This window comes from Pezoporus flaviventris, unplaced genomic scaffold, assembly GCF_033815535.1.
Source record: "Pezoporus flaviventris isolate CSIRO_AGI_PZ_B2104156 unplaced genomic scaffold, CSIRO_AGI_Pfla_v1 ptg000013l, whole genome shotgun sequence".
Classification (NCBI taxonomy): Eukaryota; Metazoa; Chordata; class Aves; order Psittaciformes; family Psittacidae; genus Pezoporus; species Pezoporus flaviventris.
Genome location: NW_026892561.1, coordinates 23,299,378 through 23,312,259, shown reverse-complemented (window position 1 = coordinate 23,312,259; position 12,882 = coordinate 23,299,378). Strand labels below are relative to the sequence as shown.

At 43.9% G+C, this 12,882-nt stretch overlaps 1 protein-coding gene and 1 long non-coding RNA gene across 15 annotated transcripts in view; one reads left to right on the top strand and one right to left on the bottom strand.

The window, feature by feature from the left end:
* The window catches only part of LPP (LIM domain containing preferred translocation partner in lipoma), a 338,569-nt gene that overhangs the window by 131,117 nt on the left and 194,570 nt on the right, over positions 1-12,882 (top strand). The gene's annotated exons all lie outside the window — the stretch shown is intronic.
* LOC133268696 (uncharacterized) lies at positions 5,002-10,466 on the bottom strand. Its single transcript, XR_009743143.1, has 3 exons — positions 10,373-10,466; positions 9,657-9,803; positions 5,002-5,132 (listed from the first exon to the last, which is right to left on the bottom strand). It is a non-coding gene; the product is annotated as an uncharacterized LOC133268696 (long non-coding RNA).

Below are 12,882 nucleotides of genomic sequence, written 5' to 3'. Positions count from 1 at the left end.
TTGTCTGATGCTGGGCTTTTGGAGATTCCATCGTTATCTGACAGGACTGGAAGAGCTAAGGGTTGGCCAAGACCTGGTCAGGGACTGGCTTAGTGATGCGACAGCCTGCCTGCAGCTTAAGCTAATCCACTTTCACAAGGTGACACGCTGCTGGTAGGTGTCAGCAGCTGGTGCAAAGCCATTAGCCCAGCCATATATAACCCTGAGAATATGAAGCTTCTGGGATCTGGCAGGCAAGAAGGGGACAGTGAGAAAATATTTAGTCCACCATGCTTCATTCACTTTCTAAGGCTCCCTTCTCTCCTCCAGGCTCCCTAATTGTTTGGGTTTTTTGTCCCATTACCTCCATTGTTTTTGCAGTAATAATTCAGCCTAAGAGACAGCTCCATGCCCCACTGGTTCCCTGCATAAAGGGGCACTGTGAGTCATTTTACCTAAATTTGTTCTCTGTTGGTCACAGGTCTTTCCCATCTGGTTATCTGTGAGTCTGTAGGTGGAAGAGCTGCAGCATCCCCTTCTGCCTCGGTGTGTTTTCATCCCTCCTGTCCCACCAGAGCTGCTTCACTGGAGGCATGTGGGCTTTCCGCCCAGCATGTGGGTAGCACACAGTGCAGCATCCTTCTGCCAGAGATGAGTGCAAGCAGCAGCACTGCTCCTGGGAAGTGCTGTCCCAGGGCTGCAATGGGGCAGAAAGCATCTGTGCATATCAGAGCCTGGCACAGCCTTGCCTGCCCCAGCCATGTCGCTGGAGTTGGTTCATTGCTACCAGAGGCTGCAGGAATGGTGTTTGGTATCTCTCTGGGAGGTCAGCAAATTCCTTTCCCGTTAATTTCTTCAGCTCATTGCTTTTAATGTTTGGGAAAATGCATCCTCTGGCCTTGCATTTCTGTTCTTCTTCTTCTTTTTGTTATTATTATTTTTATTTTTTTTTTTTTTGTAGGTATGTTGCTAGCACGTAGCAGATCTGCCCAGCTGATCACATTTTGTGGTTTTATTTCTTGATCACATTGAAAGCACACTGGAGTTACAGGCTGTGGAGCAGACTCTGTGTACAGTGGAGAATTGGCTGCACACCCCTCTCCTCCTGCCTCCCACCAAAGGCATTTCTTTGGTCTCACCTTGACTTTGATTTTATTATTTTTTTTCCTCTAACATCTGCACAGAAATCAGCCAGAAGGTGTTGATTAAAAGGTACTCAATGGAACTTTAAAAGAAATGGTTAAATGAATGAAAAAAGGTGAAATTGCAGCAGCCAACAGTTTATAAACCAGCAGCATTTTATTATGACTGGAAGCACTCAAGGCATGCATGGTTTAGACCAGCTAAATGAGCAATTTTCATAGTGCTGTGAGCCCCTCTCTTTGCTATTTGCCATGGTGACTTGCTGCAACTTGTTTCAAACTAGATTTCTCAACTTATCAAAGCAGAGATTCCGTCTTGCTGTTGCAAGGCTCTGTTTGGAGGGCCCCAGGTATGACTGCAGTAGTAGTAGTAATGATAATAATAATAATAATAATGATCAGTAAGACCACAGCTCTGATTAACATTCTGCACAGGTCTCTGCCATTCAGCTAGCTGAAGAGGCAGGCACAGCTGTGTTTTTATAGGTCCTACAAACACTGGACCAGACGTCCACGTGCTGTTGTCTGGGCTGGGTTTCTGGAGGATTTACAGTTAGCATTCCCCACTGTGACAGTTTCTGGGGGATTAACCTTGCCTGATCCCAGGAGGCATGAACACTGCAGTCCCCAGGACATGCTGGTTTCTGACATCTTACACAGCTCTGTATTCATCACACAGAGGGAGGAGAGCTGTTTATGCTTGGGGAAGATGGTTTTCTACAAGACAAACAAGTGTGCATGGGAAGGAAGTGTAGCTGCTAGTGAATTAGGCTGGAAATCAAAATTAGATGTCCAGACATTTGAGCAGTGGCTCTGGAAGTGTAGAACTGGGGCCAGGGATGATCCTCGGTTGGAGCTGGATGTATTTGGAGTTTGAGAGCATCTTCTCTTTGTGCTGGAAGGAGAAGGGTCCTGATATATATGTTACATCATCCAGCCATGGGTCCTGACAGTCTATTTCTTATAGTTGGCTTCTTTCTCTATGTTCACGTGTTTGGTGCTACCTGCCTCCTCCCTCTGTTCCTCAGCAGACTCTCTCTGAAAGTGTGGTCTTGTTCTCTGTACTCACTGAGCAGAAAATCTTTTAAGCAAATTAATACCTTTTTCTGGGGAGACAGTATTAATTTCATTTTCTTTAAAATCATGGGATGCCCCAAAGGTCAGGGTAGACAGGCTTTGATCAACCTGATCTAGCGACAGATGTCCCTGACAATGGCATGGGCATTGGATTAGGTGATCTTTGAAAGTCCCTTCCAAATTTTTTGTGATTCTATGGATGCCCTACCTCCTTTCCCTGCCACATATTCCTCTCTGGCTCTCTAGCTTTGACATTTAAATTGGTCTTTCAACATCTTCAACAGAACTGGGGCCTTGGGAAAGTGTTGCCACACGGCTGTTCCCATCTCTGCTGGCCTCAGGAAGGTGGAGAGGATTTACGGCTTACAGATGAAGCAGATTTCCTTTTCTTCTTTTCCCCTAGTCCTGGAAAACAGGGTCTCACCCTCCAGGGCAGACTAAGGAGGCATCTGGTACAGAATGAGATTGGTGATGGTTGATCCACTGACTTTGTGCATGCTGCCATGGGTCTGGTGGTGATGGGGCTGGTGTGAGTTTGCAGGCTCTGTGTCACTCGGAGGACAACTGGCAGCTGTGAAACAAATGCTGCTGGGGCAGGGCAGCTGGGATGGAGTGCGGGGTATATGCACTGGGATGGTGCCGGGGGTGATGCCCTGCCTGAGCTGCTTAGAAAAGCCTGAGTTAGGGCCCTTTAGACCATCAGATGGCTTGAGCATAGTGAGTGGCAAGCTTTGCAGTGTTTGGATACTTTTAATTTTGAGCTAGTTTTCAGAGCTTCAAAACCTCTTTTCCCCTTGCCTTTCCCCTTCCCCTCCAAATGGAATTCCTCAGATACGAAGCAGTGCAAGTCCAGGAGAAAACACACTGTGCTGATGCAGGTGGAGCCCAACTAGTGAGCCCTGGGAGGCTGCTGCCCAAAGTCCCCTGAGTTGCAGGATTGGGCTTTCCAGTCCAGCATTCACGGGCTCTGCCGCAGCTCCCTGCAGGTTGAATATGCCTCCTCTGCCATCATGTGTGATCATTTGAAGGGTGGCAGGGTGAGGAGCAAGTCTATCCTCACTTACTGAGAAATGCCAGACATTGCTTGATGACCATAATACCTGCAGCAGCAGTTAATATGGATTTAATAATGGAAACTAAATGAAAGGACAGGAATCAAAGCAAGTTCTTGCTTTCTCCTTCCTTTCCTTTGGTGGCTTTCAGATACGGTGAACAACAAGGCTCATGTGAAGGCCTTTGAGGTTTTCACAATGTTGTTTTTTTGTTGTTTGGATTCTTTTTAAACCCATCTCTTTCCATTTACTTTGGTTGGAGGACAAAGCAAGTGACTCACGAGACAAGGCATAACAGCAGGACCAGCTCCAGGGTGAGGCTACATGGTTGACATCAATGTGAATGCTTGAACCCACCTGATCCAGGTTTCCCAGGGCTTGGCTATCCCTATGTGCTCCTCCTCTTCCTGTGTGTGGAGGCTCTTGAGCACTAATGAATTATATTCTGCTATGTCTGTAGGGGACTAGGATTGTGAACGGTCGGGCTGTTTGTTGTTCTCTTTATAGGCAGATATACCTAGTGGGTTTTGTTTACAGCAGCTGCTATCAGTAGCTCAGTCTAATTTTCAAAACCTGGGTATGGATTTATTGGACTAGACACTCTGTGTTTTAGCTCTGCTGTTCCCTGCTCTACAGTCTTTGACAGTTCAGAGAAGCTAACCAGGTCCAGAGTCTATTCATTACTTGGACGAGAGCCCTGAAAGAATAAATTCAGGCTGACTTGGGAGATTCTGCGGGTTTGTATTTTTCTGACTGGTTGATTGGTTTGGGGATTTTTTTTGTCTTTTTTGTTTTGATTTGTTTTGGGGTTTTGTTTGTTTGTTTTTGTTTTTTGTGGTTGTCTGTGCTGGGTCTGCACCAAAGCAAAAGGAATCCTTGCTGATGGGAGGTGTGTTGATTGAGAGGCAGAGAGTTGGCATACCTGCTCCTTGGGGCTTCTTGTGAGCTTCTGCAGTGTTGTGCTCATTGTTGGAAGGTGGCTGCAGGAGCAGCGAGCTGTCTCAGCCACACTCCAGTGGTGGTTTGTGTGCACCTTGTTCAATGTTAACATGAGATAATGCGTTTTAGTCTTTTATCGTGGCTCACTCTCTTGCATGTGCTGTGAGTTATACACGTAAACTGTTGCTGTAGCCTAGATGAGGCATGGGAATATCTTGTTATTCAGTCATTTTGATGCTGAATTGAGTCCTGGGAGTACCGAAGTATTTCCAATGGGATCTGCTGGTCTCTGCCTCCTGCCTTGCTCCACCAGCTGAAGAAAATCATTGATGCTCTGCAGAAGAGGCATCAGTGTGTAAGTGATGGGGCAAAAAAAAAAAAAAAAAAAAGGCTGAGTCCTCTGAGACTTTTCTAATCCCATCATTGCCATGGATGCTGTGGTCCCATCCCTCTAAGGATTGAGCTTGTGGAGATCAGAAATGTAGTGGGAAGAAGGAGATAACTTTACTGTTGCAAATAATCCTGACTTGCCTCAGCACAGTCCCCATGTTAGTGATGTTTTTTAGAGAAAGCTTTTTTAAAGCACACATTATAAACTTTTAAAGTCTTCTTAATCCTTGTTCCCATTCTTCATGCGTTTCTTGCACTGAATGGAGCACAAGAAATTGAGCAGTTGAAGCAATACTTTATTCATTAGTGTCAGAACTGCATCATCCACAGGCTCTTACAAACTACAGCCAGTGAAAATGAACTTGAAGCTCCAGGCCTCTTTGTGGTGGCTTTGCTACCTTCTACACAAGAGCATTTAAAGCACAAACAAAGCCCCCAAATGCTGCAGAACAAACGGGAAGGCAGGGGTCCCTCATTAAGGGGTAGCTGCAAACCAGTTTGGAGCAGCCTTTCGGAAGTCTCCATTGATTTCTCTCTAATGACATCCTCTTCTCTGTTGGTTAAGAACCAAATGAAACCAGTTGGAAATTAGTGGTGGTTCTCATTTTTATAATAGCAGATTTAAACTGCCCCAAGCAAGCCGAGCTGTATTGAAGAAGCATGAGACCAAACTGGTGCTTTTATGCCTGGGCAGCATCCCTCTACTTGATAGTTTATCAGTCATGTGGACATGGAGTTTTGCCCAGTTGTCCACAGACCAGTGGCCAGTATCAGCACTTGTCATTCTCACCAGTGTAAATAAACTGGCTCTGGGCAGGTCCTTCTGTTTTGAATGCAGTCATCGCAAAAGTTCTTACTGCTTGTCCTGGATAATAGTGTCCGCATCTTCTTTTCTTGATAGAAATAAATATGTAGGACTCTGCTCTTGGCTTTGCTCTCAGAATGAACATTTTCTTTTTTGAAATACCACCTGAGATAATGGCACCAGGAAAAATGCACATAAAACAGGTGCCTAAAAATTATTGTTGAACCAGTATACTTATCTGTAGTTCGCAAAATGTCAAGTCAGGCCACTAAGTTTTATTAGCGATTCTGACCATGTTTTGTTAGAATTACAAATATTAAACTTTCATAGGCTCTGGAACACATTGTCTCTTATTTGGGAACTACTTGAAGTAGTGCTTAGCCTTGTTTTTCATTTCGATGAGCGAGCTCCTATTTTCTCTGTTATTTGGTATGATAAAGCAAACGTTGCACTTCCCAGCAGGTGGGGGCTTTTGGTTTGGTTTTCTGCCATGCTATTTTTTCTCATTTTCTTTTCCTCCTCTCTGCCTGCTCTTCCGAGATACTATATTTAATTTTTCCACTTCATTATTTCAGACATTGAATAGTGATTCATCTTTGCACTGGCCTGTGCTGTGAACCACAACAGTTTGGGTAGAATAAAGAAAAAGGGCAAAAAGAAAAAAAAAAAAGGTGAAGGGCAAAAGAGAAAAAAGAAAAAAGACGGTTCTGACATACACTTGCTTGGAAAGAATCCATCTTTTTATAACTCGAATTTCAAATATCTGTCATCGACTAGATCAAAACTACTTTCAAAAAAACATTGTTTGTCCTCTATATAGTTTTAAAAGTCTGTGGTACCCAGTCAAAGCGAGAGAGCAATGTTCATGCAGAAATAGCTTGAATTCAAGCAGGCAGCACTTGTCCCTTTTATTTTAATCTGAAATGTTAACATCCTCCAGATGCTAGTTTGTTAAATAATAACAATTGTTATATGACAGTTAACAGTCGAGTAATATTTTTTTTTGCCCATGTTCAAACAATGTGGCTCTTCTACACCCTGAAAACTAACTGTTATAATAAAGGATTATAAGTGTATTTTTCCTTTTCTCTGCCTAAAGCTTTTTCACTCTGCCAGAGTGTTGCTAAGTCAGAGCAACCAATAAATGTCTTTTGAATTCTATTACAGGTTGGTCTAATAAAAGGCTAGAAGAATGAATGAGCAATTCTTGAAGCCATAGAAACTGTACTTGTGGCCAAAGAGAAGGCATTTCTGGCAGCGAACACTACACAATTACAAATTGGACTAAACACACAAGGCCCAAAATACTTGTTGCTAAGCAAAGTGTCTTGGGATGGACTGAGTGCATGAGCTGAGGGTCTGTGAGTAGGACTGACAGTCATGTGATTCTGGCTGTCCTGGGGAGGGTGCTTATGCAGAAGGGGATGAGCAGGGATCAGGTCTAATTCCTAATAAGCAGACATCATTATCTAAAAATTCCCCTTCTGTCATCTTCTTTAACTAGCACGCACACTGAAAAGTCATAGCCATGGCAGAACATGCAAGCATGCTCTAGGAGCTTCACTGGGGATTTACCCAAACTGTCTGAGGACCTATGAAGTGCAAAAGACTTAGAAGTCTCTTCCAACTCTTAATTCCTGTGATGACAATGACTAAGGAAAGATTTTGGTTTAGTCTAGATATGACCAAACCATTAAGCTTGACATAAAGGGCTGGCTGGTAGAAATCACACTGACATGAGAACTGGCATTTGTTTTGCAAAGCACTGAGTTTATGGGAAATGCCATGGAGGTGAGGAATAAGATGAAGGACCCGTGCATCTGGGTCACCTCTGTTACAAGATCCATTTGAAAAGGTTTAGCAACTGGCTTTTCTAGATATTCTGCAATGGCATTGGGCTTTGTGTAGTCTGAGCACCTGTCATGTGATGGTCTGCCTGGGGTTCCTGCCATCGGAGATGCCCCTGAGCAAGCTGATGGGAGGAGAGGGAGCCCTCAAGAGTAGGAAAACAGTACTAAAACAGTATTAGTAAGCACAATCTTTTAAAAGTAGGCTTAATATTGGAAATTATAGAAGTTTGAAATTTATGTTTTAAAGAGTGAACGTGTAATAAGGGTTCAATTCTTATGAAGTGGAAGCTGATGGTCTCTGTGACTGGTGACTCACCCCATCCTGAGCTATACCAGCTGGCAGGAGACCTGCTTTTTGGTAACAGCATCAACAAAATAAAGTTACATTAACTTTTTGCCCTGGGTACTCCTCAGTGCAGGCTTACAATCTGAGCTCAAAGTTTCCCGACTTCCCTACTGGCCCCATCACCTAGAGCTCTTCTGCCAGGGACCCAGTACATTGGGCATTCCAGTGGCTTCCTTGAGACCACCATGCTCTGCAGCTGGGTGCATTTCCATCCACTTCCCTCATCCAGAGCAGTCCAGCTCAGGTCTTCACAGGATCAGGTTACCTCTCAGCCCCTGAATTGTCAAGATCACCTTTACAATGTGTTACTATACTCTTCAAGGGAATGTGCTAACCTGAAGCATGTTATATATTTGCAAAGTTTTTTGCAGGAGTGTGAAAAGGGATAGTCATAGTTCCTGGGCCACTTCTCGGGAAGGGTAAGGAAAAGAGGTTTTCTCGATGAGGATCCATTAACATTGCTCCGGCTGGCAGGCAGTGAAACACAGGAGGTAAAAGTCCATTCTTCTCCTTTCCCAGTCCTACGATTTAAAATGTTTGAGCGTGCACTTCAGAAGCTGGGGAAGTAAAAGCCCCCAGTTGTGCCAGGAGACTCTGCAAAGGCCACAGCGAGTGAATGGGCTGTGGAGTGTTAATACAGTCCATCATTTTGTAACGAGCCCGATGTTCTTGTATGAGCCGTGTCAGGCTGTTGTCTGCACGCTGTCTTTGCTGATCACAGTAATCGGGTCATAAGAGAGGGAGAAGTAATAGCGCGTCTCTTAGCAACCAGCCCCAGGAGAAAGAGAGAATTACTCAAACAGACTATCCAGTCAGGGAAGTAGAAAGATGAAATTTTCTGAAAGTCTGTTGGAAAGTGCTCAGGGACATAACTCTTTTATGTGCGAGATCCTTATAGGCTGCATCCAGTGATATCAGACACTTTTTATTTTCTTGATGTCTTCCTGGTAAACTTTTATTTTTTAATTGGCCTCAGAAAAGTGGAGGGGGGGGGGAGAGGAGGAATCCTCTGAAACAGAGACATTTTAAAAAATAAGGGGCAGATTTTTGTATTACCTTTAACAATGCTAGCAAGAAGGGAGGGAGCGAAGGTCAGCATGTCACAGGCAAGAGATGAGGAGAGCCTCTTATCTCTGCACGAGTGCTTTGAATGCTTCCCATGTCAGTACTAGCCAAAGCACGTTGCTGTATCAGCCGATGCTGCAGTGGCATGTACAAAACAAACTTGTTGGGTCTCCACTGCATTGCACGGGGTGTCACGTCCCATGAGTGTCATGGAACTTGTGCCATGCTGATTGACAGCTTGACAGAGAGCTGGACCTGATGTGCCCTCCTAGCAGCCGTGCCGGGCCAGCCCAGCTAAGAGGTCATATGGGGCAGGTACTGGTCAAGTCTGTGCCAGCAGCCTTTCTCTCATTGCCTCCGTTTTGTGTCCTCTTCCAAGCTTCTGGTTTGTGTAAGACATGTAGGGGGACATCTCTGAGGCCTTCTCAAAGACTTTGGCCAACACTGGCCCCAGGGCTCGGGGGGTGGGGTGGGGGCAGTCTGGAAGCTGTTCATTTGCACTTTGTATGCGAGATGGGGACAAGCTTGTGCTGTCCTGTCTTGTGCTTCTTAAAGATTTTTATTTTTTTTTTATTCCGGTAAGATGCACTTCTGTGGTCAGCAGGTCTACATCCTTCCCGATGCTGCTTAGGGGAAGGGGACCATGTCTGGAATAGTCTGCCCACCCTCCCTAAGCAAGAAAGAAATGTGTGTTTAGTGGAAAGGCACATACTCCAGAATGCTTGAGCCACCCCCAGATTTGTGCTTGCATCCTTAGAACTATTGCAGGGACGAAATGTTTCTGAAAGCCTGGTTTGGTCCCTGGCTCTGAGGAGACAAAAAGAAAGTGTTGCAACTGTTGCAAAAGGAAACTGTGGAGGGGAGCAGATGCTTTTAATGGATGATCCAGCTACTAATTTGTGCCCTTCATCTGCATTTGTCTGCTCTGTGATGCCAGGGCATGTCCAGGTTGTGCAGAGGGACTAGGCTCACCTCTGCATGGGATAGCTTGACTTCCAGTAATAAACTTACTTGCAGATTCATGTGGTTTAATGAAGGCTGCAATCATTCTCCCAAATCAGGATACTGGACAGTTGGGTAAAGGGGTTCAGGCTGAGCTCTGGGCTGCTGTGGTTGAGCTGTTGTTTGTACCTGGGTTAGTTTGCTTGTACCTGGAATCTCTGTGAGCATGAGCTTGGGTTCAACCTGTGTTAAAACCAAAATTTTTCAGAGATAAGGCTAACTTCAGCGTCTTATCCTGGAAATAATCAGTAGAAGACAGTTGAGAGAAAAAAAAAACAAAACAACAAAAACCAAACTTAGCCTTGCAGCTGTACAGAATTAAAAGCTTAGGAGCAACATCTACCACTGTCAGGGAAAAGTGAGATAAAGAACAGTATTAATTGTGACTACTTCCAAGCAAATCATAGAGACTGCTGCTTTATTGTCCTCTCAGAAAGAAGAAAGACTTTCTTCCTTAAAAGTTTAGTAATTGAAGAGTTTCCTTGGTATTTTTGTGAGTGCCAGTAAGTGATGTTTCCTGGAAATTTTCCCCAAACTCTACAAATATCACCCCAGGGCTTACAAAAGTGATTCAGTTTGGGAAGTCAACACCATGCACTTCCTCAACACTGTCAGGCAGGCCCCCGGGTGGAGCATGCAGCTTCTGCAAAACCATTAATTGGTTGTTAAATTACAGTACAATTAGGCGCCTTCTTGAAAACTGAATTCCTGTTGTTCAGTCTTACCTTCCTGTCATGTTAGAAATGAAGGCGCAGGGGCAGGGGAGGCTGATGCATAGTTCGGGTCTGGAAAGTTGTCATTGGTCTTTCAAGGTGTTACCTTTCTTCTCAGCAGCATGCTCCTCGAATGACCCCAGCTGACAGATAGATGAGATGTTCCTTATTGCCAGCCTTCATTGTCCTGGGACCAAGATTATCTCACACGTCTTGCTTTTGTAATTGGCTCCTTTCCTCCTTCCTGTTACATTTTTGACATCACTTTTTGTATCAACTGGGTACAAACAGAGCCATTTGTAACCTCGTGTGATAACCAAGCATAAAAGGGACCTAGCTGACTGAATTCATTCTGCAAGTGTAGAAGGAAGATTGCACTGGGAGCTCAGGTCTGACACAGCTGTCTTAAGTAAAAATGAATTTATAAAGATGAGGCAACACATGAAAGAAGTGTTAGCTGGGTAAAATCACAGCTGGCCTGCATTTCCTCTGGTATCAGCATGGACTTGAGACCACACAGTCGTAACCAGTAATATATGAAGTGTTGCAGTATAATCCTCATCTTCTGCTTAGTCCATTCAATGCCTTAGATTTGGATTAAACTCCGAATGGAAGTTTTGTTATTAACCTGTCCCTGCCAGCAGTGGTCCTTCAGAATTTGAGCCTGTAACCCTTTACCTACAGCAGAAAAGGCAGTTGGGTTTGTAACATGAGAATACTTGACCAACTTCTCTTGGTGCACCAAGTGTTCAGCCTGTGTGCAGAAAAAAATGGGACATAGGCCCTCAGGAAGGAGAGGTGACCTTGTGGCAGTCAGAGGGAATTGGGCTGTTGGATCTCCAGCTGCCAGATCTCTGTGTTTTGTTCAATCGTTCACTTCCCTCAGTAGGGACAAGAGTCTTTGAGAGGGCTGCAGGAATGATTGGTTTGACTGAGCCTGAAGACTCTTGATATTTAAACATTTCTCCATGCCAGTAAATTGCTCTTGTTGGCCAGACAGAAAATACTTCAAATTTAGCAAGTCAATTTAAATTTAGCAAGACAAGAGAGGTGATGCATCATCACAGCTGAGCTCTTTCTCTACAATCATACTTGGACTTTTTAAACAAATTATTGCTGAACCACCCTGTTTCCATTCTGAGTATATGGTGCTTTCCTGAGATATTACTGAGACAAGCTAATGGAGGATCCATTTGCCTTGTTATGCCTTCTTATGTGGGAAGACTATTAATCTTCCTGTTTCTGGTGCACATTTAGCACTGCCTGTTTGTGTGTGTCCAGAAGTGCTTTTGCTAATGATCCCTTTTGCCCCAGCAAGAATGTGTTGTGTAACTGCGGTAGGGAAACAAATAAAAGAGAAATAAGGTAGCAGGGTAACTATTTTGAGAGATGAGCTTTCGCTTGGCATGTTAATTTTCCCAAGAGATATGGCACGTCCAGTACCTTGTGTAAGTTGACCATCAAGCATGGCATGGGTCTCTGGAGGGGGAATATTCCATTTTAAGAATCTGTTGGGTACGACATGGGCTCATGTTTGATGGATGTCGCCAAGTATTTAAAACTCAAAGCGCTATGAATTCCACCTGTGAAACTGGAGGCAGAGGTAACACAAGTTGGGAAATCTGGGCCTAAATGTCAGGGCCTAAAGGTCACTTTTCATCAGTGGAAAGTGCAGTTGTCACTACAAATGTGAGGCTGCAGGAAAGGAGTTGTGAGGCTCCCTATCTGTTTGATCTCCTGACCAAATACACTTAGTTTACACAAAGTCCAGAGTTTGTTTTTTTCTAACAAACCTATCCAGCAAATGTGGTTGTGATCTTAAGATTCAAACTCATTTTTTCTTGTTTATTCTTTTTCCCTGTGATCTAAGAGTGATAAAGAAGTTTCTAAGCATTTGGTCGGTGACTGGGATGGAGCTGAAATGGGAGCTTTCTCTTGTAGCTGTTCTGGCTCTGTCATGCCCAGAGTAATGAAAGCTTTGTATGAGAGGAGCCGGAAAATTCATGAGGCATCAGAAGGAGCATGAAGATGTGACTTACTTCTATAAGCATTTAATTGTGAAATCTTTTTTTGCAATTAAAAAAATTGATTAGAAAAACGATTAGTCAAGTCTGTTGGAAGGAAGCAAATGTCTTATTTGTGGGGACTAAAAAAGGTTTGACTGTCTCAAATATCTTACCTTCTTGGTTTTTCTTCTTTTTTATTGCAAATGATAAATTATTAAAATAAGGGTGTGTTTTGAAAGGAAGATTTCTAAAGAATGCTTGGAAGATTCTGTCCTTGTTTGTTAATTATTTCATGTGGAATAATCACCATCTGCAAGTGGCCAAGAAACAAAAAAGCATTTGTTTGTTGATCCCAGTGTTTTAGCATTCTGTTTGAGAGTGAAATCTTGATTTTGTTTGGTTGTCCCTCATTGAGCGGTGCTGCAGGTCACGTTTCCCTCTGACACTTGTGCAACCCATTGCCGCTAAATTAAGTCAGCGATGGTTCCTCTGAGCAGATTTACATAAATACAGCTG